Below are 27397 nucleotides of genomic sequence, written 5' to 3'. Positions count from 1 at the left end.
CTACCATAGTCCAGGCACTGTGCTAAAGCACTTTACTTGCTGGCTCATTTCCTTTGGAAATATACCCTGTGAGATACATAGTACAGTAATCTGCATTTTTCAAATATGGGAATCAAAGCAAAGAGGTTAAGAAACCTTCCCAAAGTCATATAGCTAGTGGGTAAGTGACCTACTGGTTTCAGGTCATTCTACTATTACTAACTCCTTACCTTCCTTCCCAGATATAATATGTTAGTCATTCCAGGCCCTAAAAATATAAAAAATTGTCATATATTCTTTCTGTCCTAACAGAGGCACAATGAGTGAGAAAGATAAACAGATACATGTGATCAAAAAATGTTAAGTATGACAACAAAGACATACATGGAATACGAGAGGAGGAGAGTGGAGCAGTATGTGGCACTGCAGGAGGTGAAAACAGAGAGCACAGGTCAGAGAAAAGCTCTGGAGAAAGTAATTTTTCAGTAATTTTTGAGTTTTCTGAACGGTTAGGAACTGATCAAAGGGAGGTGGGGTGGGGAGAAAGGCATTTAAGACTCAGAGAACCTCAAGAGCATAGAACAGAGATAAGGAACACCTTGCAAGCTGCCAGAATGTAGAGTGTATTGCATGCAGGGAGGGATGCACAACAGAACATCAATATCTGTACGGGTGATTTCAGGAGAGTGTTATAGGCATTACTATGATGATTGCAGCTAGTGGGGAGCCATGAAGGTCTGTAGATAGTGGAGATGCATGTCTTATTTGCATTTCAGACAAATCACACTAGAAGCTGGGTGGATGATGAATTTGAGGAAGGAAACCAGTCAGGGAGCTGCCGTGGTTGGTGCAGGTGAGAAATGATGAAGAGCTTGGTGAGCAACAAGGAAGCTTTGGTTGTGGTGATGGGAAGGAGAAGAGTAAGCTGGACAGTATTCATGAGTCAAAGTTAGCACTTGGGGGTTTCCTGGATGTGAGGTACAATGGCGTACGAGGGGCAATACAAAAATAGGATTCAGTGTTCTACTTTGGGTGGCTGGGCAACCAACAACTGTGTCGGAACTGTGTGGAGGATAAATCAGATTCAGGGAGAGATAATGGGCTAGAAGTGCACCTGGGATATAGCTTCAGGAAATTGACCAGAAAGCTGTGAGATACATAAGTTGAGGTTATTGAAGATGTCTGGGTAGGAAAAAGAGATTTAAGAAGAATTATTCTGGCAAGTTAGTTACCCATATATGGGGAGTGATGGACCAAGATCATCAACTTGTAAAATAAGTCAAAGTAAAGCAGCCTGCGGAGGATACAAGGAAGGAATAAGGCGGATGAAAAAGAGTATAGCGTCATGGATAGGAAATAAGTAGTTTCCAGGTCACCATGGTACATAGAAGATAGAAGAGAATGAAACTGTTCTCTTGACATTGTGGTTAATGGGGAGTGGGAAGGAGGGGAAAGTGGGTGATGGGCACCTGTTGGGATGAGCAGTGGGTGTTGTATGGAAACCAATTTGACAATAAATTTCATATAAAAAACATGATAAGCATGTAGCCCCACTGTTGACTGTTCCTTTGTATCTCTGACTCTTTCTATGCTGTATCCCTGCATATTCTACACATTCTTCAAAACTCAGTTTAGTGGCATTGCTTCCTTAGAGCTCCACCGGTCTAAGCCACAGTAGGTGCTTCTCCATCTGCTTGACCTCTGTCATTGCAAGACAGTACTTTACAAACTTTTCTCTCTGTCCTGCAAGCTCTTCAGGGCCATTGTGGTAAACTGATGTGCACTAAGGACCCCACTTTTCATGTTTCTCTGTATCCACTCCCTTTGGTAGTGTCCTCTCATACTTGGAGTTGACTGTGTGTCTTGATGTGTCTTTTGGGGGGCAGTGGAATAGTAGCAAACTTGATTTACGTAAGCAGAGGCTTGAAAAGTGTCTGTGCACTTTCATTTTCCCTTTTAGAATCTTGCTACCACAAGGTGACAAGTCTAGGCTAACATGCTAGAGGAAAAGAGATGGCTTGTAGCTGAACCAAAGCCATCCTATACCATCCAGCCCCTAGCTGACCCCTTTGGGGTGGTTTGTTACACAGCAATGCCTGACACAATTAGAAACCCTGTCTTACACATCTTTTTATACATTAACTGAATACATAACACAGAATGAGTGGTCCATAAATATATGTTGAACTGGAAAGCATAGAAGAAATGGGACGAGAATTCCAATGTATTGCAAAGCATTTTCCCTCTTCTTTCTACCAAACATCATGACTGAACCCCAACTTACTTACTTTTACCTCTGAGATCTCAGGAGCTAAGACTGTAGGGGAGGCTGTGGGAATTCCAGCATGCACAGTGTGGTTTGAAATCCACAGACAAGGGAGCATGGCTTCCTTCCTTGGCCTGCTGCCCCACGCGCGGTGAGCAGAGCAGCCAAGCCAAAGTGGCAGCCGCAGTGTGGGAGCCCAGCTCTGCTGCCATAAATTAGCCAGGGGCAGGAAAGAGCAGTGAGAGTCAGCGGTTTCGGCTACCTAGTAGTTCATTTTTGTTCTTGTTTTTCAGTTAGCAATCTGTAAAATTTATTGCAAAATTAAGCTCCCTGCTCCAGAGTCAATAATATTCCTGGTGCCAGGTGGTGTAATAATTCACAAAAAGGGCAGGAGCTGGAGAGAATGAGACTGATTTAGGAAGTAGACTTCCAAGCCCGATTTGCTGCTGCCTACTCCCTGCTGCTAAAGGTCAGGTAAGTAGAGGGCTAAGATTACAGACTCATAATATCCTTGGAGGGCTAGAATTTCTATTGGGTATAAAATTTAAAACAAAATTTTCTTTTGCATGATGGATTCCTTTTATCCTTCCCACCTCTGTTTCCATTTTAGCATAAAAATAGAAACAATCAATTTTCATATTCTGTTTCTGGCATCACAAGGAAGAGGTGCTTGTTATAGAAAACTTGGCCTGGTGCAAGCTTCCTATAGTGCTTTCTAATACCCTGACATCAGCCTCTCTAACTGGAGGGGCAACTGGAGATTGCTCTATTCTAGCATCTTCATTTACAGATGCAGACACCAAGTTTTGGTGTCATTAATGACTTTTCATCTCCTACCTGGCTACCTACCTGGGATCAGAACCTAGATCTGATCCCCAGGTCATACACCAGCTGCTTCATTAGAGATTCTGCTGCTGAAGGAATTTCAGGTTGTCACTTTGGCTTTTCTTGATCATATCTAGTATCTTCAAAAAATTGTCTCTTCATTTGCTGTTCTCTTTTTTTTTCTTGTTTTGAAAAATGATCACCACAATATGTCTAGTTACTATTATGTAAGTTATTATTATTAAGCCTTATTATTTCTCAAAGACTCTAAATTACATGTCTGATTACAAAAAGGACCAAAAAGCCATATTTTCATTGCAGTTGCAAAGCATAAGATATTATCATTAATTTGCTTTTAATTATCTTTATAAAGTAAGTCCCTGAAAGATAATCGGAGAAATATTATATTTGGTTATTCCTCATGATTTCTTCCTTGAAATGTCTACAAAATCATATTTTCAGTCTGGGGTGCAAGGTTAGTATTTCTTGGGAGACATTTAGCAGTTGGGAATTATACTCTACAAATTAAGTGTCTATGCATTTTGTGTTCCACATCACCATTTGCTCTTTTAGAAAATTTAGGTGGAATTTCTTTCTTTCAAATCTTTGTTGTTTTTTATTGGTGTTGGCGCTTTAGCTACTGCTCAGGGCTGGCTGTAATGCTTAGATTAGAAGGAATTGCTTTGATGTTTTTCAAAGTCAAGAAAGTCTCTGAGTATCCCTTGACTGCAGGTAAAGAATGTACTTCTCTGGACAGGTACCAATTAAAGCTAATTGTATATGACCTGATTGATCCATGGAGCGCTTAGAGTTTCTAATTGAATTTGCTATTGTCTTCATAAAATGAAGATTTGGTTTAGTTGCAAGTTGTGAATTGGAGGACCTGGCTGCATTCTCTATCTGACTGCAATGATACTGTCAATATAATGACCTAAAGGGGGCTGTGCAAATCCACCCTGTCACAGAATTCCTCCTCTATTACCCTTGTAAATTAGGGATAGTTTAGAACTGGCTCCCAGCACCTGAGAGGGAATACTAGTTCCACTTCTTAAGAGCTGATACTTTTTTTTCAGTTACTTGTATGGGGGAAAGGAATGGGAGGGGTAAGAGTGTTGTGAAATTTTTGTAACCTGACCTGGGACTGGGCAAGAGGAGCCTGGCTTTAAGCTCCACCAAGACCTTGAAACTCAGCCCAAGCTGATTAAAACTCCTGAGTCCTTTCAAGTACGCTAATTGTGTTACATTGTGGACAGAAACCATGAAAAATGGGTGTTTTAAAATTCCCCAGGTTGTGGTGCATTTTACTTCTAAGATGATTAAATATCTGTTCCATTCTGAGATTTGGGTCAAATCTCAAGTGAATGAACGGTTGGAAAACAACCGTTTTTAAATAGGCATAGTTAGTGGTCAATAAAATGGATACACATTCTGGTGACGTTTATTCTAATCTAGTTAAAAATAAATGCCTGAAATGGGTATCATCTTTCCAGTCTGTCTACCAGTATGTTCAATAAAATAACTGTTGTTTTTAAGAAAATTGGATGTGAAACTTACTGCATATCCCAAGTTGTTTCAAAATAGGAATTTTCTTAGCCAGACTTTCTTAAAATTACTTTCTCTTTGTGTGTGTGTGTGTGTATACATACATATATATATATACACACACACATACACACACACACACACGTGTGTGTGTGTATGTGTGTGTGTGTGTGTGTGTGTGTATAACATTCTGTGATCTTCCATGAAAAGTAAGATTAAATGTAAGGATATTATCCCCCCTTGCAAAATAGTCAGTTGCCTTCCTTACCTCACACACATAGATACACTTCATTCATTCATCTATGGACTCCCTGGACATTGAGTTACAGTGTCAGCCTTTCAGAATTCATGTCACACAATGAAGAGCAAAAAGCAAAAAGGCACTTCCTGAACTAGCCATTTTCCCCTCAATTTGCATAACAACAAACTGTCTACAATTGTTTGTACATGGAGCAGATGTACAGGCAGTATATAATGTTGTGGTGAAAGATATGTACTTTGAAACTGCCTGAGCTCAAATTTCTGCTCTGCCACTTATTAACTACATGACCTAGGGCAAGTTATTTAAACTGTTTGAGCCCCAGTTGGCTCATCTACAAAGTGGGATAATAATTCCACCTATCTCAGGGGATGTGGATGAAACAAATCAATCTACGTCAAGTCTTTAAAATAGTGCCTCGGTGCTTTTACTCTTATATATACAGTATACATGTTTCTTTTATAATACCCTAAGTGTCTTAGGTATATTTGTGAATTCAGGTAGTCTTGAAGTAAATTGAAGCCAGACTTACCTAATTAAAGTGCTCCAATTTGAGGTTGTTTGGTATCGACATGCAACCTTTCCCTTGAAATCAAGGATCTTTTGCTTGTGACTTAGAGCCCTTCTTGTAAGGCACACATCATGAAGCCACACTTTAGAGATTTAAAAAAAAAATCCCTGCTTTTTCTTGGGGAATAATAATTTTATTTTTGTTACCATCACAAAGGAGAAGAAAAGCTGATGCACTTGTTGGAATAATTTTAGTTAGGGAATGAATGGAAATGAACTTGTTTTAGCTGACTAGCCTCTTCTGGCATCTTCTCACCCTCCATACAACCCCTTAAAATAGTAAAATGCTATTTTTCTAGAGTTATTCTCTTTGAAAGTTTTAAAAGACCCTATTGGAAGCTCATTTGAAAGCTCATGGTACTCAGGGTGATGAGGTTTTCTTGGTGTAGGGATTTGTTTCAGGTTGTGCCATAAATCAACAAATGTGCTGCTTTTTCTGGTCCTCTTTATGATCCTGATGGGGGCTAAGCCATTCTTTAACTTGAAGCTTAAAGATGGTATAAAAGAAAGGAAAGGAAAGAAAAGAAAAAAGAAAAACTAAGCCCTCAGGTTTTAAGGAAACCCACCTACCTACCTCAGCTCTCTTCTGTAGTCTTTCACTAAGATAAACTTTGATAAGTTGCCTCTCTGTTAAGCAACAGGATGAATGAATTCACAGGTTTCCATGTCATAGGACTTTTATTCTTTCATACTGCAAAGTGGATGGATGATCTCTCCTAGACCTTTCCTGATGTGTGAACTTTTAAATTTTGATCTCAAATATTGTTTTTACTCCTGTATGGATAATGGCTCCATTTGTTCCCTCTAGTTTGAAGTTTGTCCTCATAAATTCAGGTATAATTGTTATTTATTTATGTTAATTCAATAGCTTTTGGTAATTTGATCAGTTTATTGGATAGAAACACCAAGAATTCTTGAAGCGTAGGGCCCTTGGCTTAGATGATATGCCATTCCACTGCTTGAATCTTGATTTCCTGACATTTACTCCAACCTAAAGAACCAGCATAATCTGTATGTGGGACACATTTGCAGAAAGTACTTTGGCCTTGTGCCTCAACACTGATGGGTCATTAGTGGAGTGACTCTATCATTTATCATTAAGGCCAGAGCATTTTTGAGAGTGAAAGGAAGAGCTAGTAATAACTATCCAGGACAGCATAAATTGGGATTATTTCACACAAATAATTAAGTGGGCTAAATTATCAAGAATTTACTGGGCAGTACTGCCAGTACTGGGCAGTAAATAAAAACTTATTCCAAAGAAAGGGAGAAAATCAAGAGGAATTACTGTCTTGCTTTAATGTTGAGAAATTGTACTGTGTACTTAGTATCTATTAACTCATCATAGTAACTGTCTTAGATAAATGTATACTTTTATGGAAGCACTGTCATTTTCCCAAGGACACAGCATATTATATGTTGGAGATACTATTGACTTTAAAGAGGTTAGAAATTATGAAAGGAACTATCCACATGAATGAGTGTGTGAATGAATGAATAAAATGATGAAAAGTCCAGCATATCTCATTCACGAGGTGAAGAGAATCCTGTGCATATTACCATATGGGTTTTCAGAAATCTGCCAATTTGAAAAATATTTTTAGCTCATTTAGACTTCCTACACCTATTTTATAACATCATAAAGATGATAGCAAGTTCCAGCAAGTAAGAAAGCTTAGGACCATTGCTGTGGATAATTTCTCCAAATGGTAAAATACATAAAGCTTTCCAGTCATATATTTGACTGGTTGAAAAGAGTTCTTACACTTTTATTTAGTAATTTTATTTCTAATAATATATTTTATGGAAATAGAGCTGGGCCTTTTTACCCTTTGCATGGGCCTATTGTTGGAACCCAGGGCAGCAGTTGAACCTTCAGCCGGAGGCTTTCTTTAGCCAATGATAAGCTCCAGCCAGGGACTCAGGTAGGTAGCTGTATGACCTTGAGCAAGTTACTTTATCCTCTCTGGTTATCTGCTTTCTTATATTAAAATGTGGATTGTTAGTAACCACCGTGTTTGCTGTGCATGGTTATTGTGGGAATCCATGAATTGCCACCGTGTCTCAAAGCATCTCAGAAATGTAAAACATGAAACAGAAGAGACCTTGTTGTCAGTCCCGTAGCCCTGAATGATTTTTTGCTTTCCAGTTTGACTGTTTGTAAGTACCTGATCTTTTTAAATGAGCTCCTTCAGTGGCACATTTTGGCTTTGCAAAGGCAGGCATATTGAACACATTTCTTCTCTTTATGTTCTAGGAGAGACTATATACATTTTTTGTTCAATTTATTTTTAGTTTATTGATTTATTCTGAGAGAGAGAGAGAGAAAGAGAGAGCGAGCACAAGTGGGGGAAGGGCAGAGAGGAGAGACAAAATCCCAAGTAGGCTCTGTGCCATCAGTGCAGAGATCCTGATGCGGGGCTCAAACTCACAAACTATAAGATCATGACCCAAGCCGAGATCAAGAATTAGATGCTTAACTGACTGCGCCACACAGGTGCCCCTGGAGAGACTATCTTTAGAAAGGTAAATATGGTGGTAGTAACAATCCATCACTATCCTTACCTCCTAGACTTCCTGCCCATATGTAATTTCCTTTCCTTAATGTAGGCAAGAAATGTGATTTGCTCCTAACTGATAAAATCTGGCAAAGAGGGGGATGCCTGGGTGGGCTCAGTAAGTTAAGCATCCAACTCTTGATTTCAGTTCAGTCATGATCTTGTAGTTCATGAGATTGAGTCCCGTGTTGGGCTCTGCATTGACAGCGGGGAGACTACTTGGGGTTCTCTCTCTCCCTCTCTCTCTGCCTCTCCCCTGCTCATGCACTTTTTGTCTCTCCCTTTCAAAATAAATAAATTTTAAAAATCAGGGGCGCCTGGGTGGCGCAGTCGGTTAAGCGTCCGACTTCAGCCAGGTCACGATCTCGCGGTCCGTGAGTTTGAGCCCTGCGTCAGGCTCTGGGCTGATGGCTCGGAGCCTGGAGCCTGTTTCCGATTCTGTGTCTCCCTCTCTCTCTGCCCCTCCCCTGTTCATGCTCTGTCTCTCTCTGTCCCAAAAATAAATAAAAAACGTTGAAAAAAAAATTTTTTTTAAAAAAAATCTGGCAAAGAGGATGGTTTGTCACTTATGTGATTATGTTACATTAGATTGTAACTTCCATCTTGCTAGTGGACTCTCTTCCTTGAATCTCTTCCTTGTTGGCTTAATGAGGTAGGCTGCCATGTTGGAGAAGGCCACATAGCAAGGAACTGAGGATAGCCACTGTCTAATAGTTAGCAAGAAACTGAAGCCTTCAGTCTGATAACCCAAAAGGAATTGAATTTTGTCATCATCCATGTGAGCTTAAAAGCAGATCCTTCCCCAGTTGAACCTCAGATGAGAGTGTAGCCCTAGCTACCACCTTGATTACAGCCTTGCAGAGGACCCAGTTAAGCCATGGATTTGTGATCAACAGAAACTGAGATAATATGTGTTGTTTTAAGCTGCTGAGTTTGTTGTAACATGGTTATACAGTCACAGATAATTTAAGACACTTGAGTAATAATAATACACTTTCAAAGGTGTATATTCCTTAGTTGTTTCTCAGAAATTGGCATTTTATAAACCAAGTCAGTTTTTTGTTCACTTAAATTGTGACCATATCACTGACTACCAGTACAAGAGAGTTTACTACAAGAGTATTGGGGAAAGGTGCATGTATCTCAAACCTAGGAATGAATTCTGTCTATCTGTAGTACTCATTAGCTGTGTGACTCTGAGAAGGTCACATAACCATTCTGGGCTGTAGCTTCTTTATATTTCTGGTGAGATAATATTTACCGTACAGGTTTTATGAGGATTAAATGAGATGATGCATGTAAAGTGTGTGACATAGTCCTCAGTTGATTCCAGTTTCTCTCATTTATCTCAAAAGTTGAATGAAATTTAATTGAACTAACACACTCAATAGACAATGTCAGAGGAAGAGCATTCATTCATGAAACTGAGAGAAACTGACTTTAGTAAAGGATGTTTCCCTTATTTCGTTGTGATTAGATTAACCAAGTTAGCTGGACATTAGCTACATTGGTTTTGTCCACTAAGGCAAGTTTTGCTAATAAAAATGATAAGCAGTTTGGAAGTAAAATTTTGGGTGTTATTCAGGCTTCTGAAAGGTCTAAAGAGATACCACATTAGTGACTCCTATGTGCGTGTTCTCTAGGTAGAAAATGTCTTTATTCATTTAGCAAGTATTTATTGAGTACTTATTATGTACTCGGTACTCTCTGTGATGTTAGAATTTTAATTTTATTTGGATATCTGGATATATTACTCTTCACTGAAGGTCGACAGACTTAAATTTTCAGAGATAGACTTTCCTTAAGCCGCATTGTACAAGATGATTTTTTAAAAGTTAGGATTATTGTGGTATTTGTATTGAATGGTATACAATACCATCAAGAAGAGCAAACCAGTGATATATACAACAACCTGGGTGAATCTCAACATCATTATGCTGAGTGAAAGAAGCCGAAAAAAGATAGTACATATTGTACAATTCCATTCATACAAAATTCTACAAAGTGCAAGCAAACTGGTAGTGGTTACCTGGGAATGAGAGGGACAGAGAGATAGTTTGACCTGGGCTTGAAGATAATTTGGAAGTAACAACAAATATTTGACATTTTTATTGATGGTGGTGATGGTTTCATAGATGTATAGATATGTTAAAATTCTTCAGAATATACATGTTATATATGTAGTTTATCATTATAAATAACATCCCAATAAATTTGTAAGAATGTTTCTACAGCATTTGAGGGATAAGTGAAGTGATGTTTATTAAGTTAGCTGAATAAATAATTTATATCTAATGTAATTTAATACCTATTTTTATAGTGGAATTTTAGTACCGTCTAGGGCAAGAAACGAAAATACAATATTGCTTTTTTAGCTTTTTAATGTTTATTTTTGAGAGAGAGAGAGAGAGAGAGAGAGAGAGAGAGCGCACACACATAGTGGGGTGGAGAAGCAGAGAGAGAGGGAGACGCGGAATCTGAAGCAGGTTCCAGGCTCTGAGCTGTTAGTGCAAAGCCTGATGCAGGGCTTGAACCCACGAACTGTGAGATCATGACCTGAGTCCAAGTCTGATGCTTAACCAGCTGAGCCACCCAGGCACCCCTGCAATATCTTTTTGACTGTAGATCACATCAACTGATAAACAATTTGTGAACACAGTGTGCAACAGTGTGCAAAGCCATCAAAAGATATGAAGCACTGTTTCTGGGGAACAGATTTTTTTAATGGACATATAGCATATTTCTCTTGATTTGAGCAAATTAATTGTCCTACCATAAAGTTTGGCTGGTGACTGAGTACAGAAACATACATGGTGATTTCATAGAATCTGTAGTAATTATAAACCAATTTTAAATCTTTCTATTGTCCATGATTCCTCTTGGGGATTTGTAAAAACAAAACAAAACACAGTTTTAGGTCTCATTCAGCTAAACCTTCTTCGTCTGAACATAATTTTTGAATTTACAGTTGGGCTTAGATCAATATGAACATAAATATGAACATCTGAACGGGCTTATAATAACCTAGCAAAGGCAAAGAGTAGACATTAAAAATCTAAATACTCTTCATTGAAATGTTTTTGAATATTTTTCTACTTTTGCATTATTTGTTTTTCTTTAGGTTGAAGATGTGTAGTATTTCATAGAATTCTTTTTCTAATAGAGGAAATAACCCATCTGATGTGACTACTTGACTTTGGAAAAGAAACAACCTAAACAACTTAGAAATAATTATTGTTCATTATCTGTGCCATTCAGAATGACTTATTTTTTCCCTTCTGTTTTTTTATGACTTCTATATATTTATCTTTTCCTTTGTGTATATAATATCTCAAGATTATTTTCTAATCCAGTTAATTGATTTTTTGCAACAGCTAATCTGCTCTTCCCTGTTTCCAATGACTTAATTAGACAGTTTTATTTCTCATCCTAAAGAGGGGCCTCCTACTCTGTTCAGAGTAACACCTTTTCAGACCTGTTCTGGTCTTACAGATTTGTTACTTTGGGAGACATAATGAGGTAATAAATTCAAGACCTTTAAGATCTTCTCCCTTTCTTACACTGTGTTACAAAGTATTAATTATTCTCCTTTCTCAGGTTCATCTTTTTCCATCTACATTTGATTTATTTATTTTTAATCTGTTCTATGAATATATCACAATTTATTTTTCTGTTTTACTATTGTTGGACCTTTAAGTTTCTTCTAGTTTGGGGCTATTACAATAATGCTATTGTGGCCGTTCTTTTAATGTTTATCTGGTTCATATAAGCTTTTTATCCTGGTTATAAAAAAGGGAGTGGGATTGTGGGGTCATGTGTATGCACATCTTCAACTATACTAGATAATGCACAGCTGTTTTCCAGAGCAGTTGTACCAATTTATAGTCATATCAGTAATGTTTGTCTTCAGTTGACAGACTTTGTAGCAGAAATTGTTGGTTCCCTACCCATATACTCTGACCCTCGCCATTTTCATGCATGGCCAAATCAGGGGCTTTGAACTACAAATACTTGCAATTCTTTGCTTGAATTTTTTTTTTTTTTTTAACTGCCAGAGCTCACTTATCTCACAAATGGAGCAGTTTGGAAATGTCCAGGAGTTAATCTTCTCTCCACCCACTCCTGAAAGCTGCCCTCAACAAACCCTAACCAGCAGGGTGTACAACTCCAATTTCCTCTTCTCACTGCTGGGATAATTCTGAGATGTATTTGCCACCTTTGGTGTTTTTCATGGGATATTTCTCAGAGATAGCTTGCTTAATAATACTTTTTTGGCTTCGTTCTCCTTCTTATCTCTCTTCTCTACCTTGTATATTAAAGTTTACTAGGATCATCTCCCAAATAAACTGTTTACACTTGAATCCTTTACTGATATTTCTCAACATTTATGGAATGAGCTTCCCTCTTGTCTTTTCACACAGCCTTATAGCCTTACTGTAGACACTTCTCACACTGCACTGTCTTCCATTGAGAATGTAAGCTCAGTGAAGGAAAGGACTTGAAGTGTTTCCTTCACAGCTTTATTGCTAGTATCTAGCAAAGTCTGGCATGTAGAAGGGGCTCAGTATTTCCTAGAGGAATGACTCTCTCCAACAGTATCAGGAGACCGAAGGAGCCAGGATGAAAAATAAAGCATTGAAAGGTGATAGTGAATATAAGGAAGTAGTAATACGGAGTATCTCAGAGAATATCTCTGAGGAGGGATATTTGACCTCAGTGAAGTATAGGAGCAAGCTATGCAGATATCTAGGGAGAGAGCATTCCAGAAGATAGGAAGAGCATGTGCAAAGGCCCTGAAATGGAAACATGCTTGACACATTCGAGTATAAGCTTATAGGCTCCTATGGCTAGAGCAGAACAAGGAGAGAGTGGTAGGAAACGAGGCAGGAGAAGTAGCCAGTGATAAATATAAAGTGATAAATGAGTGAATAAATGAGTAAATGCGTAGGATAAATGTCTGAATAAACATACGCTGAGAAGCAGCAGGTATAGTGAAAAGGTAACAGATTTGAGTTAGACTTAGATCTTCTTGTGAATAAGCTTCTTAATTTGTAATATGGGAATATTAATGTTTAACAGAAAGGGGTAGAGGATAAAAAGACAGTGAGCAAATTGCTTAGTCAGAATAGGCTTTCAATAGAACTTAGTAGGAGTGGAGTAGTAGTAATAGTAGAAGTAGTTAGTAGTCATTCTGGTGTATAGTTAGTACTAAAATACTCATAACTGTGGTAGAAATAATTAACTTTCCCAAAATTTTCAAGGACGGCTACTGAAAGCAGCTAATATTTGAACTAGGTCGTAACACAAAGAAATTATGAAAATAAATCCGCCAAAAAAGAAGATTGGCTTTCTAGAGATTACATTTTGCTCATGTAAGTAAGTAAAGTCATTTCTGTTTTCCTAATAGGATACTGACTGAGTAACTTTGATTTCATGGACAAGTCTGGGATGTATCGTATATATTTCCTCCAGTTATTTTAAGTTGGAATCTATTACTTTCAACATAGTAACCCAGGTGATGCATATGGTTTATAATAGAAACTCAAGAATTGATATCCCTAAATAAAGTACATCATAGTAAGCCCTATGGAGACAAAATCAGGCAATGTAAAAAATATTTGATAACATTGGGCACAGATATTTCATATAAATTGCTCAGAAAATTAGGAGTCTCTCTTTCCTGCTCATCTTTTCTCCTGTCTGCCTCACATATATTCATCCCAACACCTGGATTTTATAAATATATCACTCAAAGCATTACCCTTGCATTGCATACACATTATTAATGTTGTTAATGTGAGCTGGGTGTTGTCTGCTGGTTCTAAATGTTTACCTGCTCTTTGACTGACTGACAAGTACATCGACAAAGAATGTTGAATCAAAACCACTTGAGGCTTAGGTAGAAGAGACAGGCTGATGAATTATGGACAAGTTAATACTTCGGGAATTCATGTATCGTAAAACCTGTGGCATTTGGAAGTTATTACTATTTTAGATGTTTAAAAAGTCCTGCATCCATCATTATCTATTGCTTACAGAATCCAAATTAACATATCAGTGAAAGAATTAGTTACACAGTTGATGGAACAGCCAAGAAGCCAAACACTGTATATTGAGATAACCTAGATAATTGCAACAGCAGGAAGCTATTACCATCCCAGTGACTGGAAGAACAAGAGAGGGATGGTATTACCAGAACTCAGGGACCAGGTTCACTCAGTAGAAGCTAGAACCATGGTGGGCTTGCCTGATAAGGGCTGGAGTGGTGGAAGAGATATAGCCACTGCCAGAGATGTCACCTGAGGCAGGAGTAGACATGGGCAGGGAGAGATACCCTGGTTTTTCTAGCATACTCCCACTCCATTCTTCCGCGAGTGCCTCCTGTGGGTTGAACCCAGAAGGAAAAGTGCTGATATGGAATCCTAGGAAACAGTCTACAGAGGTTAGCCCCACCATGGCACAGAACAGAGAAAGCAGAAAAAGAGCAAGAAATGTATTTGAAGACAAGTTCGGGGACCAGTACACCAAGAAATAGTTGAACAAAGTTCGAGGACCTTAGAGAGGGGGATCTTCTTTTACGAACTCTGTTAAAAGTAACTTTCAGCTCCCAATTCAGTCTGATTTTCAAGGGAGAGAATCTAAGTTGTTTCAAGTCTTCACTCTTATCCAAGCACCCATGGTCAAAGAGAAGGATTAGCTAATACAAATGTGGCAGACTGGCAACTAATCGCTATGGATTCCGTTTCAGAGATGGGTGGTTCAGGGGCTGGGCATACACTACACACTTTGCCTGACTACTAGATTTCAGTTACCTAATACCTTCCTCAGGGTTTTTGAATCTGTATTCTTAAGTGAGATTGGCCTATTCCAGGATGTATTTGTCACATTTGGGTATCAGTATTATACTTGTAATATGATATTAATTGGCTAGTTTTGAGTATTTTGTTGTTTATTCCAATAGTTTATTGGAAATCAGCAGTAAAATAGTCAGAATCTCATTTTAGAAACAAGCCTTGAATAAGTCTTCAATTTTATTCTTATTTTTGGCCCTTCATTTGCCAACATTTTTACCTTCCCCCCAAATATAAATATTTTTAAGTTTTACATATGGCTGTGTGTATTCTTTTTTAAATTAAAAAATATTGTCTCAGTTATATCTATGTTTTCATTTCTTCAGGGTTTAACATTTGTTAAGAGTTCTTCGAGTTAATAAGAAATCAGTTACACATTTTTTTCTACTTTACTAGCTCACTAAAATTTATGTACCGAGTTTTTCCTACTGCCTATGCATTTGTGTAAATTTTGTTTATTTTTCAATTCAGAAATTTGCCAGGACATGTTTGTGTATCACTTAATCTCTCTTCACTAAACTTGACACACTGTTTCAATATGCTTACTTATTTTTCCCCCTAAAGCTGTGCATTTTTAATGCTTTTTGTGATTGCTTATGTTTTAATTTTACTAGTTTTCCTTTTGAGAATACACTGAAATTGTTGGTTAGATAATCATTTCTTCATTTTTCATTTTTTTCCTTGCCTTCCACATTGAGGTAAAGTGTGAAAATTTGTCCTCCCCTTTGTGTGACCAACTGTCCCAGTTAGCCCTGGATTGATAGGTTTCTGATTCATAGAATTTTCAATGTGAAAACTAAGAAAGTCCTGGGCAACCAGAGACAATCTGGTTACCTTGACTGCATATCACTGACTCAGTGTCTCATAGTATCAGTCTGAATTTTACCCCTTCCAGCATTCCGGTATGAGTTTTAATTATCTTATTTTCTTCCTTTCCTTTCCTTTCCTTTCCTTTCCTTTCCTTTCCTTTCCTTTCCTTTCCTTTCCTTTCCTTTCCTTTCCTTTCCTTTCCTTTCCTTTCCTTTCCTTTCCTCTCCTCTCCTCTCCTCTCCTCTCCTCTCCTCTCCTCTCCTCTCCTCTCCTCTCCTCTCCTCTCCTCTCCTTCCCTCTCTTCATTCATTCATTCATTCATTCATTCAGTTTTAAATCCAGTTAGTCTGCAGTGTTATATTAGTTTCAAGTGTACAATATAGTGATTCAACAGTTACATACAATACCCAGTGCTCATCACAAGTACAATCCTTAATCCCTTATCATGTATTTCATCCATCCCCACATTCACCTTCCCACTGGTAACCATCAGTCTGTTTTTTTGGTTTCTCTTTTTTTTCCTTTGTTTTATTTCTTAAATTCTACATATGAGTGAAATCATATGGTACTTATATTTCTCTGACTGGCTTATTTCACTTAGCATTATATTCTTTAGATCCATCAATGTTGTTGGAACTGGCAAACTTTTTTATGGCGCGCGCGCGCACACACGCACACACACACACACACACACACACACACACCCTCATCTTTATCCATTCCTCTATCGACAGACACTTGGACTGCTTCCATGATTTGGCTTCTTGTAAATAATGCTGCAGTAAACATAGGGTTGCATCTATCTTTGAGAATTAGTGTTTTTGTATTCTTTGGGTAAATATGCAGAAGTGGAATTTCTGGATCATATGGTAGTTCTATTTTTAATTGTTTGAGGAACCTCCATTCTGTTTTCCACAGTGGCTGCACTGGTTTGCATTCCCACCAGCAGTGTACATCCTTGCCAACACTTGTTTCTTGTGTTTTTGATTTTAGCCATTCTGACAAGTGTGAGATGATATCATTATGGTTTTGATTTGCATTTTTCTGATGAGTGATGTTGAGCATCTTTTCATGTGTCTGTTGGCCACCTATACGTCTTCTTTGGAGAAATGTCTTTTCATGCCTTCTCCCATTATTTAACTAATTATCTTATTTAAAAAATTGTTTCCTCTCATGGTTCCTTACCTCAGTGCTCTCCCTTTCCATCATATCCTATATTCTTTGACTTCAGTCTGTCAAATTCTTTTGTCTTCTGTTTTCAACAGTTTTTTCTTCCATCTAGTAGTGATGCCACCAGTTTTGTTTAAATGCTATTTTTGTTTTCTATAGTAATTCTCAGCGATGGTATCTTGAAATTGTAGCCTGATGTTCCTTTTCTATTAGTATGAATATGCAAACAACATTTTTAAGACCAAAAACAGCCAAATATCCAAATTTCCATAAGATTCAACAAAATTTTATCATGTAGTCATTTTCTTAGACCCTATTTATTCCTTTAATTCATCCTTGAGAAGTACAGTTCATTCGTGTTTGCTTTCACCAAAGATAAAGAATGTGAATTTAACCTTGACTGTTTAGGTGCTATCCATTCTCAGATCCAAAGGTAAAGAATGGACTTCTATCTATGCACATGGTATAGGCTAAGCTATTCTGCTTCCTTTTATGGTCTAGGCTCTGCTGTACTCTCTGTCTCTTCCTTGACTACAAAAGGAGTTGTAATGCCTGTAAGTAGTCCTTCCAGTGCCTCTCATAACTTACTTTTGTGAATTACCTTTTTGCCTTCCTTTTTTATCTTCCCCTTCTGTACCAAGTTTTCTTTTATAGCAACTTCTGTTTTGTTTTCTGAGAACGAGAAATAAATGCAGAACTAGAAGGGTTGTACTAAACTTAGTCTATCTTCCTTAAGTACAAGCAAGAATGTAACAACAATAATAATAACAGCAGCATTCACTGAGCACTTGCTATGTGTTAGACATTGTGGTAAATGCCTTAGATAGTGTGTCACTTTATCCACTGAGTAGCCCTCTTTTCTTGTTAATAAGGAAACTATAGACAGATAGTAAAGTAGGGTAAAATTTATTCCTACCTTTTTTCAGGTAAGCAGATCACTAATTCTTTTTGTCTAACCAACTTCAACATTCTAGTTACTGACAGTTTCTTCTACCAGCTTGCTTATCAATTTTCATTATCAAAATTTTTGAGGGTTGTAATATTTTCAACTGTCTTTTCAAATATTTTGATGAGAATTTAAAAATTATTCTTTAATACTTGTAACTGTATAACCTTGTTTATAAATTGGAATCCTAGGAGACTTTAACAGATGGAAATACTATGATTTTTTTTTATTGCAAGTAGTACAACATATAACTCATAAATAATAAAAGGATTTATTGGATCATGTTATTTTAGAGTCAAAATTAGGATGGATGTCAAGTGCAGTTTAACTATGGTTCTGTTTTTTAGTGATTCTTTTGGCTTTTCCCTCACCTATGTTCATTCCTTGTTCTCAGACTTGCTTCGCTAATATTGGCAAATTTGTGTATTAAATTCCGAACATTAAGTCATGCAGAAAGAAAAGGTTGTTCTGTCAAATCCTTGAAAAAATGTCCTAAGCTGTGTTCTACTTCTACAACTCCTGAATTACTCTTTGTTTCTGGGATGGATCACCCAGGTTTACCCTGGAACTATAACTGTGGTCAGTCATTCCCAAACCCCTTGGTAGCTACTCACACAAGATAGGGGGAGGGGGCTGGCCCCAGGAAGACAAGTTCATGGTTACATATTCATCTACATTTTCTCAGAAGTTGAGAATACACTATAATGGCCAAGGCCATGCCTCCTCTTTCTGAAACAAATATCCAGTAGGTGGATTTGCACTTTTGAAAATTTGGACTAAAATATTTCTGGGGTGAGAATATATTGTTCTTTGATTTGGAAAACTCTTCCTCCTTTGACTTTGAGTTTTCAGTTCTTCCTTATCTCTTCAAAGGTCCTTCCTTTGTCTTACCAAATCATATAATGAAATAAGTCATATTAGTCTTACTTTCTACATTTCTTACTTTTACATTTAGGATATTTACTCTATATCTTTTTGTACTGTTACTAGATGAATAAGACATGATTTCTCACAATGTTTTCACTACTAAAGCTTTGCATGACTGGTCTGTTATCCTTATCTTTCCTATTAAATTAAAAGTACATAGGAAGTGAGTCTGATGGATTCTTGCCCTCACACCTTTTGCTTTATGCGCACAGCAGACACTAAATAAAAACTCGTTAAATAAAAGAAATAAAAATATTCCACTGGGTTGGAAAAATTTGCTCCAACACAATCACTACCTACATAAGAGCCTCCTATCTGTTCTCTCATCTCCATCCAAATTACATACTCAGCCTTATCTCTTCCCTCTAATTACACCCCTCTTGACCTGTAAATGATGGGAATACCTCGCTGACCTTTGCTGAACTGGTTTTAAGTTTCTTTCCTGTTTGCAAATGTAATGCATTGAATTTTTTTTCTCTGTAAGTTCTTGGAAGGCTGTGTCAAAGTCTATATTTTTTGAGTTATAATACACCAACCCTGATATTAAGCCCAATTTGGTTCATAAAAATTGGTTTATGATTATATGGTTATTTATTATTTATATGGTGTGATTATATTGTGTGGCTCTGAACAAAGTCACATAAAATGGAAGTACATAATATCAAGGAATGCACCTTAAAAAAAACCTGCATTAATTTGAACCTTATGTAAAAGAACAGAAATACAGAGGGTACTAAAATAGGGGAATTTAAATGCACTTTAATATTTTGAAAGGAAAACCAAATTCTTCCTCTTTTTATACATTGTATATGTATATATCTATACCATTATTGGGTGAAGAAGAACAAAAATTATACTCAGGCATGAATATTTTTGCATCCTTAGAAATAAGCTGACTCTTAAATCTCATTCCTGAAACTAATCTTCTGTTTCATTTTTAAAAAATGTTTATTTATTTTTGAGAGAGAGAGAGAGAGAATTCAAGAATGGGGATGGGCAGGGAAAGAAGGAGACAGAAGATCTGAAGTGGGCTCTATGTTGACAGCAGAGAGACTGATGCAGGGCTTAAACTCACGAACTGTGAGATCATGACCTGAACTGAAGTCGGATGCTTAACCAACTGAGCCACCCAGGTGCCCCACTAATCTTCCATTTCAAAGTGGAAAGATCTATGAGTTTTATTAAATTTTTAAAATAGTTCAGAATAATAAATAGCAATTTTGAGATTGATTTAATCTTTTACTTTTACTCCCATAGCAACAACACTGTTGATTTACAACAGTCATCATTTTTCTCTTCTTGTCCAATAGACCTGTGAATTATTCTGGTGTATCTTAGAAAGGTGGGCTATAATATGAAGTATGCCGTCTCCTCTTCCGTTTCCACTAAGGGAAAAATGCAGTGAATCAAAATGAAATTAAATTATTGAAAAGATATAAACTAAAAGTAAGTAAAAACTTCTTATTTTTGTCACAATATTTAGATGAATGAGAAACTCCAATGGTTTAAGTAGTCCAAAGGAGATATTAGTATTCTGAATTTAAGAGCATTGAATTCTCTTAAATTCTGAAGTGCTAACAATTAAATTAACCCAAACCAGAGGAGACTATTTAAATAGAAGCTGGGGGCTCCTGGGTGGCTCAGTAGGTTGGGCATCTACTTCGGCTCAGGTCATGATCTTACAGTTCGTGAGTTCGAGCCCTGTGCTCACAGCTCAGAGCCTGGAGCCTGCTTGGGATTCTGTGTCTCCCTCTCCCTCTGACCCTCCCTGGCTCGCTCTCACTCTCTCTCAAAAATAAATAAACATTAAAAAAATTAAAAAAAAAAATAAATAGAAGCTGAATAACCCTCAACTTTGGCACTATCTCTAAATGTTGCATGGATATTAATTTATGTTGTATTTTTTACTTTAGATTTTGTGGATGTTGGTTTTAAAAAAATCAACTAATCTCTATAAAAGCTGCATTGAAAGCTAACCTGGATTGATTACCCGGTAGAACAGATAGCTCACATTCAAATGAAACTGACAAGATGTCCTGTTGCAAAGATAGTTTTAACACACTGAACATGGAAAATTGATGCTTAGTGTAAAGGGATGAAGTAAGTGATTATGGAAATGATATTTATTGCAGACATGCTCTTCTGTGACTAAACTAAAAAAAATACCATGTTCGACATAATTCCTACTACCCCCTAAAATGATGTTAGACAAAATCCATGGCACACTCCATGTACAATGTGGCAGATAATTTCACTTTCTTCTCAAGCTATCAAATGAATTCACAAAGTTGGTCTTTGCAAATGTCAATTTAAAACACTGAACTGTGTAAATCTACCTCTCTTGTTTTTGTTTTTTGTTTTTTTTTTTAACTTAGAGCTTATCATATGAATCAGTAGAGTTCGTATAGATTTAACAGTTAAGTGATATATTTTATGATCATCTATCAGTCACCCATGATTCCATGGGGTGGTAGTGAGGCTGTGTATGTGGAATATACACTGTCGTCTAAAGAATGCCCTTTATCAATTGGGGAGGTTGCTTTCTCAATTTGAGTTGTAGTGGGAAAAAATAACGACAGTTTTAAGGGAGGAAAGGAAGTATATTAACAGAGTATTAACAATGAACATATTTATCTAATAGTTACTTGCTCCAAACACTGTGTTTTACATGGATTAGTCCTCATAGCTCTGTGGCTTAGGAGGAGTAGATGCCCCATTTTGTGGAGGAGGAAACTGGGTCATAGATTATTCAAATCTACAGAACTAATACATGGCAGGGATGGTATTCAGACCTATGCTTTCTGACTTAAGAGCCTTTTCCTTACATACTGCTATTTCAGTGAAGGTTGCCTTACTTCCAAGAAGTGGAATGTACACTAACTTACACAAGGACAGAAAGCCCAGCTGGGGTTCATTGGAAACTGAAACATAGACCTGGAAAGCCATTGGGAGCCCAGTCTCTTTGATAATATCAGATATCTCTCTCCAGGTCTGTCTTCTTTCTTACTTTGCTTAGTAGGTTTTCTCTTTTAAATTTCCACATGGTCCAGCATTAGCAAACAACATTTTAGTGTTTCTTAATTAAAATTCTCAAGAGACATACCCCAGTTGATTGAGCCCATCTCTCACAAGTTTCTGGATAGACAGTGACTTGTCTTATTAAGATTTACAGTCTCCACCCATAAATGAGAGAGGGCAAGAGCCATATGGACTAGACTAGAGCAGCCATGGACCAGGTGAAGGATAGAGACATTGCAGGCTATTGACATTGACCTTCAGTCAACTCCCAGTGTTTTGGTTCTCTGCAGCTTTGGGGTTGCTCTCATCAACTGTGTAAGGACCAGAGCCCAGGAAGGAGCTACCTAAGCCCCCAGTTCACTTCTCTGTGTATGATGAGGGATCATTAAACATTAGGCTGCCTGGAACTACAGTCACTTTTAGTTAGTCTCGGCAGGAAAGAAGTCATATGCCCATTTTTTGTTTTTTTACATTTGTGTGAAGGAACTGGGTCTAGGAGGTGAGTGGGAAGTGGAAGGAATACCTCTAAACCTCTCAGTGAGAGAAGAAATTTTTTTTTGCTGGGTTCATACCTGGAGATTTCAAAGGATCCAAGTAATTGCAGTGAGGTAGGTCTCTTTTCCTCTTACTCTATCCTCCACCCCTTTATGGGGCACCTCTACTCACCTTCATGCTGATACAGTATCCCTCAGGGAGATCCCTCAGGGCAGCTCATACTTCTTCGTCTTTGTCCTTCTTTACAGAAGCCTTTTCCAGTTTCCGAGAGTTCTCTGCTATTCTAGAACCACCATTGCCTCAAAGGTGTGAGCTGAAAAACTTCACTTTTGTTGGCGTCATAGTGAAATTATTCCTGTGTAGTTTTAGATTCCCCAAAGTAAAACATTATTGTGTTATGATTCTAAGCATTAGCCTCTTCATTCTGGTATATGCCTTTGCTGGCAGAAAAATACTGGTAACATTATGGATCCTTAAAATTCTTTACACATAGTTGAGGAAATTATGGAGTAACTTCTTTGTCACCTTTGGTTAGCTTTCTTAGGTTGGCTTTAAGATTTGTTGGCTTGGCCTCTGAAGAATTAGGAAAGTTTGACCTTGCCTACAATTAACTTTCTCAGTGCATGGAGTTTAAAGCCAGACCCCCATTTTTCACTGCAGCCCCCTCAGCCTGCTCTTGGACCAGCAGAGGCACCAGTTCTTGCAAGGAAAAGACAACTTTTGATGTAGCAAGGTCAGAACTAGGATCCCAGGAAGCAAGTTTGACTGCACATGGTCCCTGTAATTTCAAAGCAAAGCAATGTAAGGAGACAGCTTAGTAGTTGTTTTATTTTCTCTTGAGTGGACTTATGTTGTCAGTGGCAGAAAGCCATGAACCACGAAGATAAAATAATGCTAACCAGAGTGCTAAGTAAAGAAAACAAAGATGGCTTCACAATTAGTAGCCTTATATATGTTAGTGCTAAGTAACAACAGATGTGTCTACAGGGAGTGAAGCATTCCTTGCAATCCATCAGAAACCAAAGTTCTCTGACATCACAAACCATTATGGTTGTCTTGGGCTTGGAGGAATGATGGCTGGGTCCATTGGGTCGGCAAAGTGAGGATGCATTGGAGGGTGTTTCAATCTACCTGTGTCATCCTTACCATGCTGCACACTTGTGCTGAGTTAACAGGGTGATGTGTGCTGTAAAATCCGGTTCTGTAAAGACATGCACTAGCCATGAGTCATTAGCAAGCATGCGGAGCTAATTGGCAAAATACTCATAAAAGATTTTGAAGGTGGGTTAATTACAATTCATTACACTGTAAACTGTCCCCAGGCTATTGTTAAAAAATGCAGGAGTTTCAGGGCCCATTATTTTATGATTCATTTTGCCATGTTGTGAAAAACAGACTCTAAATCAAACTACATTTATTATAGGTCAGACCACAAAATCTTTATTGGTTTTTCCAACATTCCACCCTCGTTATATGAATTCATATGGACTGCACATTTCTGTCAATTGGCAAGAAAGCATGAAATAAAATTTATGATATTTTCTTACTTTATCCTCAGTGCAGCCTTAAAAATCACAAGATCTAATTGCTTCCCCTATTTCCCCAAGTTCATGAGAAAAATAAGTATTTCAAAATCAGCCCTAAAGTTCTGATTATTGGAAGCAACTAAAGGATAATGAAGTTTGTCTTCTAAAGGAAATATTTTAAAGAATAACCAAAGAAGCATCATCCAGTTGAAATGTATTAAAGCTGTTTTCCCCCCACATCTACAAAAATGACTAGAATGACCTTTTCATTTGGGGATAATTTGAAGTCCATTGGCATCCTAAGCATTCATCTTGTTATCCTCATCCCTACCTTTGGAAGTATCTTTTTTTTTTTTTTTTTTTTTAACAAAACAAGATCCCATTTATTTCTGAAAAAACTGTGATACAATTGTATGCCTCCTGTTATTACTACAGACAGACTTGGTAAAAATCATGTAAGGTCTCATAAGTAGTCATTCTGTACCATTATATGTAATTGTTTGTTGATTAATGCTTTCAATTATGTCGATTTTCACTATGTGACCCAAACCACCTTGACAGCGACAGCCTGGTATACTCATTACTGGGGATGAGCAAAGAACAAAATGCTAGGTTCACTTCCAGCCCTCAAGAGCTGAACAACTCACTTGAACCTTATCTGAACTATCAAAAAGTTTCGACTCTGCAAAAACCCGTGTTTGAGGAAGGGCAGGGAATGTGTGGTGCGAGGAAGGCTTGAGGGTGGAATGGGAGGGGGATTGTTGTTGGAAATTGTGCAAGAATGAGTTTCCTTGTGAGTGATCTGGTACTTCCTGATTCTGGCTGGGCCAGAAATACCACAAAAGGCTTTCTTGAAACTTCCAAGATCTTTGGAAAGCCTTCCTCCAAGCAGTTTGCCACTTCTGCATGCCTGGGCTTTGGCCAGGGCTGGAGACAGAAGTATGTGCAAGGGGAAACAGTTTAATAGAAAGTTACCTGGATACTTGAGAGTTGTCAAAAGAGGTTTACCTCTAATGGAATAAAACCTGAGTGGTTCGGCCAGGGTCAATGATCTTAACCATTCCATTTTTTATAAAAAGATGGAGCTTAGAAGGCAACAGTAGAAATTACTAGAGTGACCTGCTTATTTTATAGAGAGAGTCAGGATACCCAGAGGAGCCATGTGACTGAAGCTATACAGATGTGGACTAGAGTGAAGTTAGAGTCAGTGGAGGAGTAAGAGGGAAGGAGTGAGCTGAACAGATTTCCAGAGGCTTGAGTTCTATCTGTATTATGCCACTAGTGGTATGATATTGAGCAAGTCATTTCACTTCTCTGACACTTTGTGCAACATTTCAAATACAAAATACTAAATTAAGCATTTCTGTGGGATGATAGTGCTAGAAAGAAGTGATTTAGAAGCAAGACCCAGCTGCATAAGAACATGTCAAATAGGGAAGAGAAAGAATGACATCCAGGGAAGGCTAGTGAATAAGAAGACTTTAATGAAAACGTAAGGAACCTGATGAGGAGTGTTATATTGGGTAATAGGCAGATAATTACTGAAACAAAACAAAACAAGAAAAAAAAAAAACCTGGAGAAGAAGTAAAGTTGTTTGATGTAGTTTTTAATGAAGTCATAAGAATCTAAGTTTTGTGAAATAAACAGAAGAATCTGAAGACAGGCATGAAAGGAACATGTTCCCCAGAGGGGGCAGCACTAGGACAAATTAGTTTCCTAAACCATGCTTTGTGGAACATAAGGCAAAAAGCATGGGGTACCCTAAGTTTCTCCAGCCAGAGTGATCTCCAGTTTATCTCTTGAGAGTAAGTTTTTTGTTAAAGTTTTCTAAGGCTAAAAAGAAGCTTTGCTAATTGCTGAGCTTGCATTTAGTCAGGAACACTAGTGGCGTGTTTATGAGTTCATTTCCTGTGACTCTTTAAAAATTTTTTTAGGGGCGCCTGGGTGGCGCAGTCGGTTAAGCGTCCGACTTCAGCCAGGTCACGATCTCGCGGTCCGGGAGTTCGAGCCCCGCGTCGGGCTCTGGGCTGATGGCTCAGAGCCTGGAGCCTGTTTCACATTCTGTGTCTCCCTCTCTCTCTGCCCCTCCCCCATTCATGCTCTGTCTCTCTCTGTCCCAAAAATAAATAAAAACGTTGAAAAAAAATTTAAAAAAAAAAATAAAAATTTTTTTAATGTTTATTTTTGAGAGAGACAGAGCATGAGTGGGGGAGGGGCAGAGAGAGAGAGAGAGAGAGAGAGAGAGAGAGAGAGAATATGAAGCAGGCTCCAGGCTCTGAGCTGCCAGCACAGACCCCAAGATCATGACCTGAGCCGAAATCAGATGCTTAACTGACTGAGTTACCCAGCCGCCTCTACTATGACTCTTTTAAAAGATAAAATTCCATGGTCTTGAGTGGGTAAAGTTCTGAAGTGGCTGTCCTGTATAAAATACTAATGAAAGTTGCAACACTACCATTCTCATTGGGAGGTAACTTTGGAACTAGAAATCTCTGAGCTGGGCTGTCCAAAGGAGAGGAACTGGCCATCTTACAGGACTGACACTCCAGTTTGGTCATGGTCTTTTGACCAAGTGTTGCTCAGTGTGTGAAGGGGAAGTCAAAAACCAGGATCCACATCCCTCCTACCTGTCTGGCCTGCAGTGAGGTTGACCTCCAGAAGTATCTGATTAGAGTAGAGTAGGGAAAGGCAACTATAATCAGTAGCTCAAGAGTATAAACATGGAGAAGGAAGACCATCCAGGAAAACAGAAACAACAAACACAAATAGTATGATAGAGAATCATGGATACTCATCAGTGCAAAATTGGTCTGGTAGGGAGCAGTGTTGACCCTGGAGTCTGGTCAACAAGCCTTCTTGTGTTGACGTGGTAACTGCATGCTGGAAGCAGGTTCTGAGAAGGCATCCCTGTGTGGCACCATTAACATTAGGATGCTTCTCCCAGGTATGGAGGTCATTTCTTTTTAATCATTAAGTGAAACAAAATCATCTTCTTTTCTTTCTCTTCTGCCCACAGGGCCTTCTCAGTTGCAGCTTCAAAACTGCTTCCTCAGTGTGCTTTTACTCTGAGGCATGAAAGTGTTAGCCAGTACCTCATTTTGCCCCCTGCTGGGGGTGCCTCAACTGAATAGAGCAGAGGGACTTGCAGATTTAAGAGTCAAGTCCAAAAAGCAGCTGGCTCCTAACTTTTTGTTCAAGGGAGCCAAGCAGAGCAGAGCTGATGATTGCCCTGGCCAGTGGGAGCAAGAGCCAGGCACCTGTCAAATGCCACACTGCCCACTTTCCTCTGCACTGTCCCCAGCGTGCCTGCCTTGAGAATGACCGTTCACACCACCACTGTCTCCCTCCACAGAAAGCCAACTGCCAGCATCCTCTTAAATTCCTTCTCTAGCAGATATTTTGATCCCTAAGCAAGTTTCTTTCTTTCTCTGCTCCCCCCACCATTTGGCAGGAAAAAAAAATGCCCAAAAGGGAAAATGATGATGTCTTTCTTCTTAAATGAGGTTATTAAACACAACATGCCCATTCTTTTGCTTTGGGAATGAGGGAGGGCACATGGTATCAACTGTGTGTGTGTGTGTGTGAGGTATAGTGAGGGAGGGGATTTGCATGTGCACATTTGTCTGTTATCTGGGTCTTGAGAAGCTTGAAATC

General features: G+C 38.2%; 1 long non-coding RNA gene across 1 annotated transcript in view; it reads left to right on the top strand.

The window, feature by feature from the left end:
* The first annotated feature begins 2473 nt into the window (after positions 1-2473).
* Positions 2474-27397, top strand: part of LOC147582645 (uncharacterized) — a 495094-nt gene continuing 470170 nt past the window's right edge. Inside the window, exon 1 of the long non-coding RNA XR_015248765.1 lies at positions 2474-2719. This is a non-coding gene — a long non-coding RNA (uncharacterized LOC147582645). The remainder of the gene's footprint in view (positions 2720-27397) is intronic.

Source organism: Puma concolor, chromosome A3 (genome assembly GCF_028749965.1).
Source record: "Puma concolor isolate L17-30 chromosome A3, mPumCon1.1.hap2, whole genome shotgun sequence".
NCBI lineage: Eukaryota > Metazoa > Chordata > Mammalia > Carnivora > Felidae > Puma > Puma concolor.
This window is presented reverse-complemented; position numbering and strand designations above follow the sequence as displayed.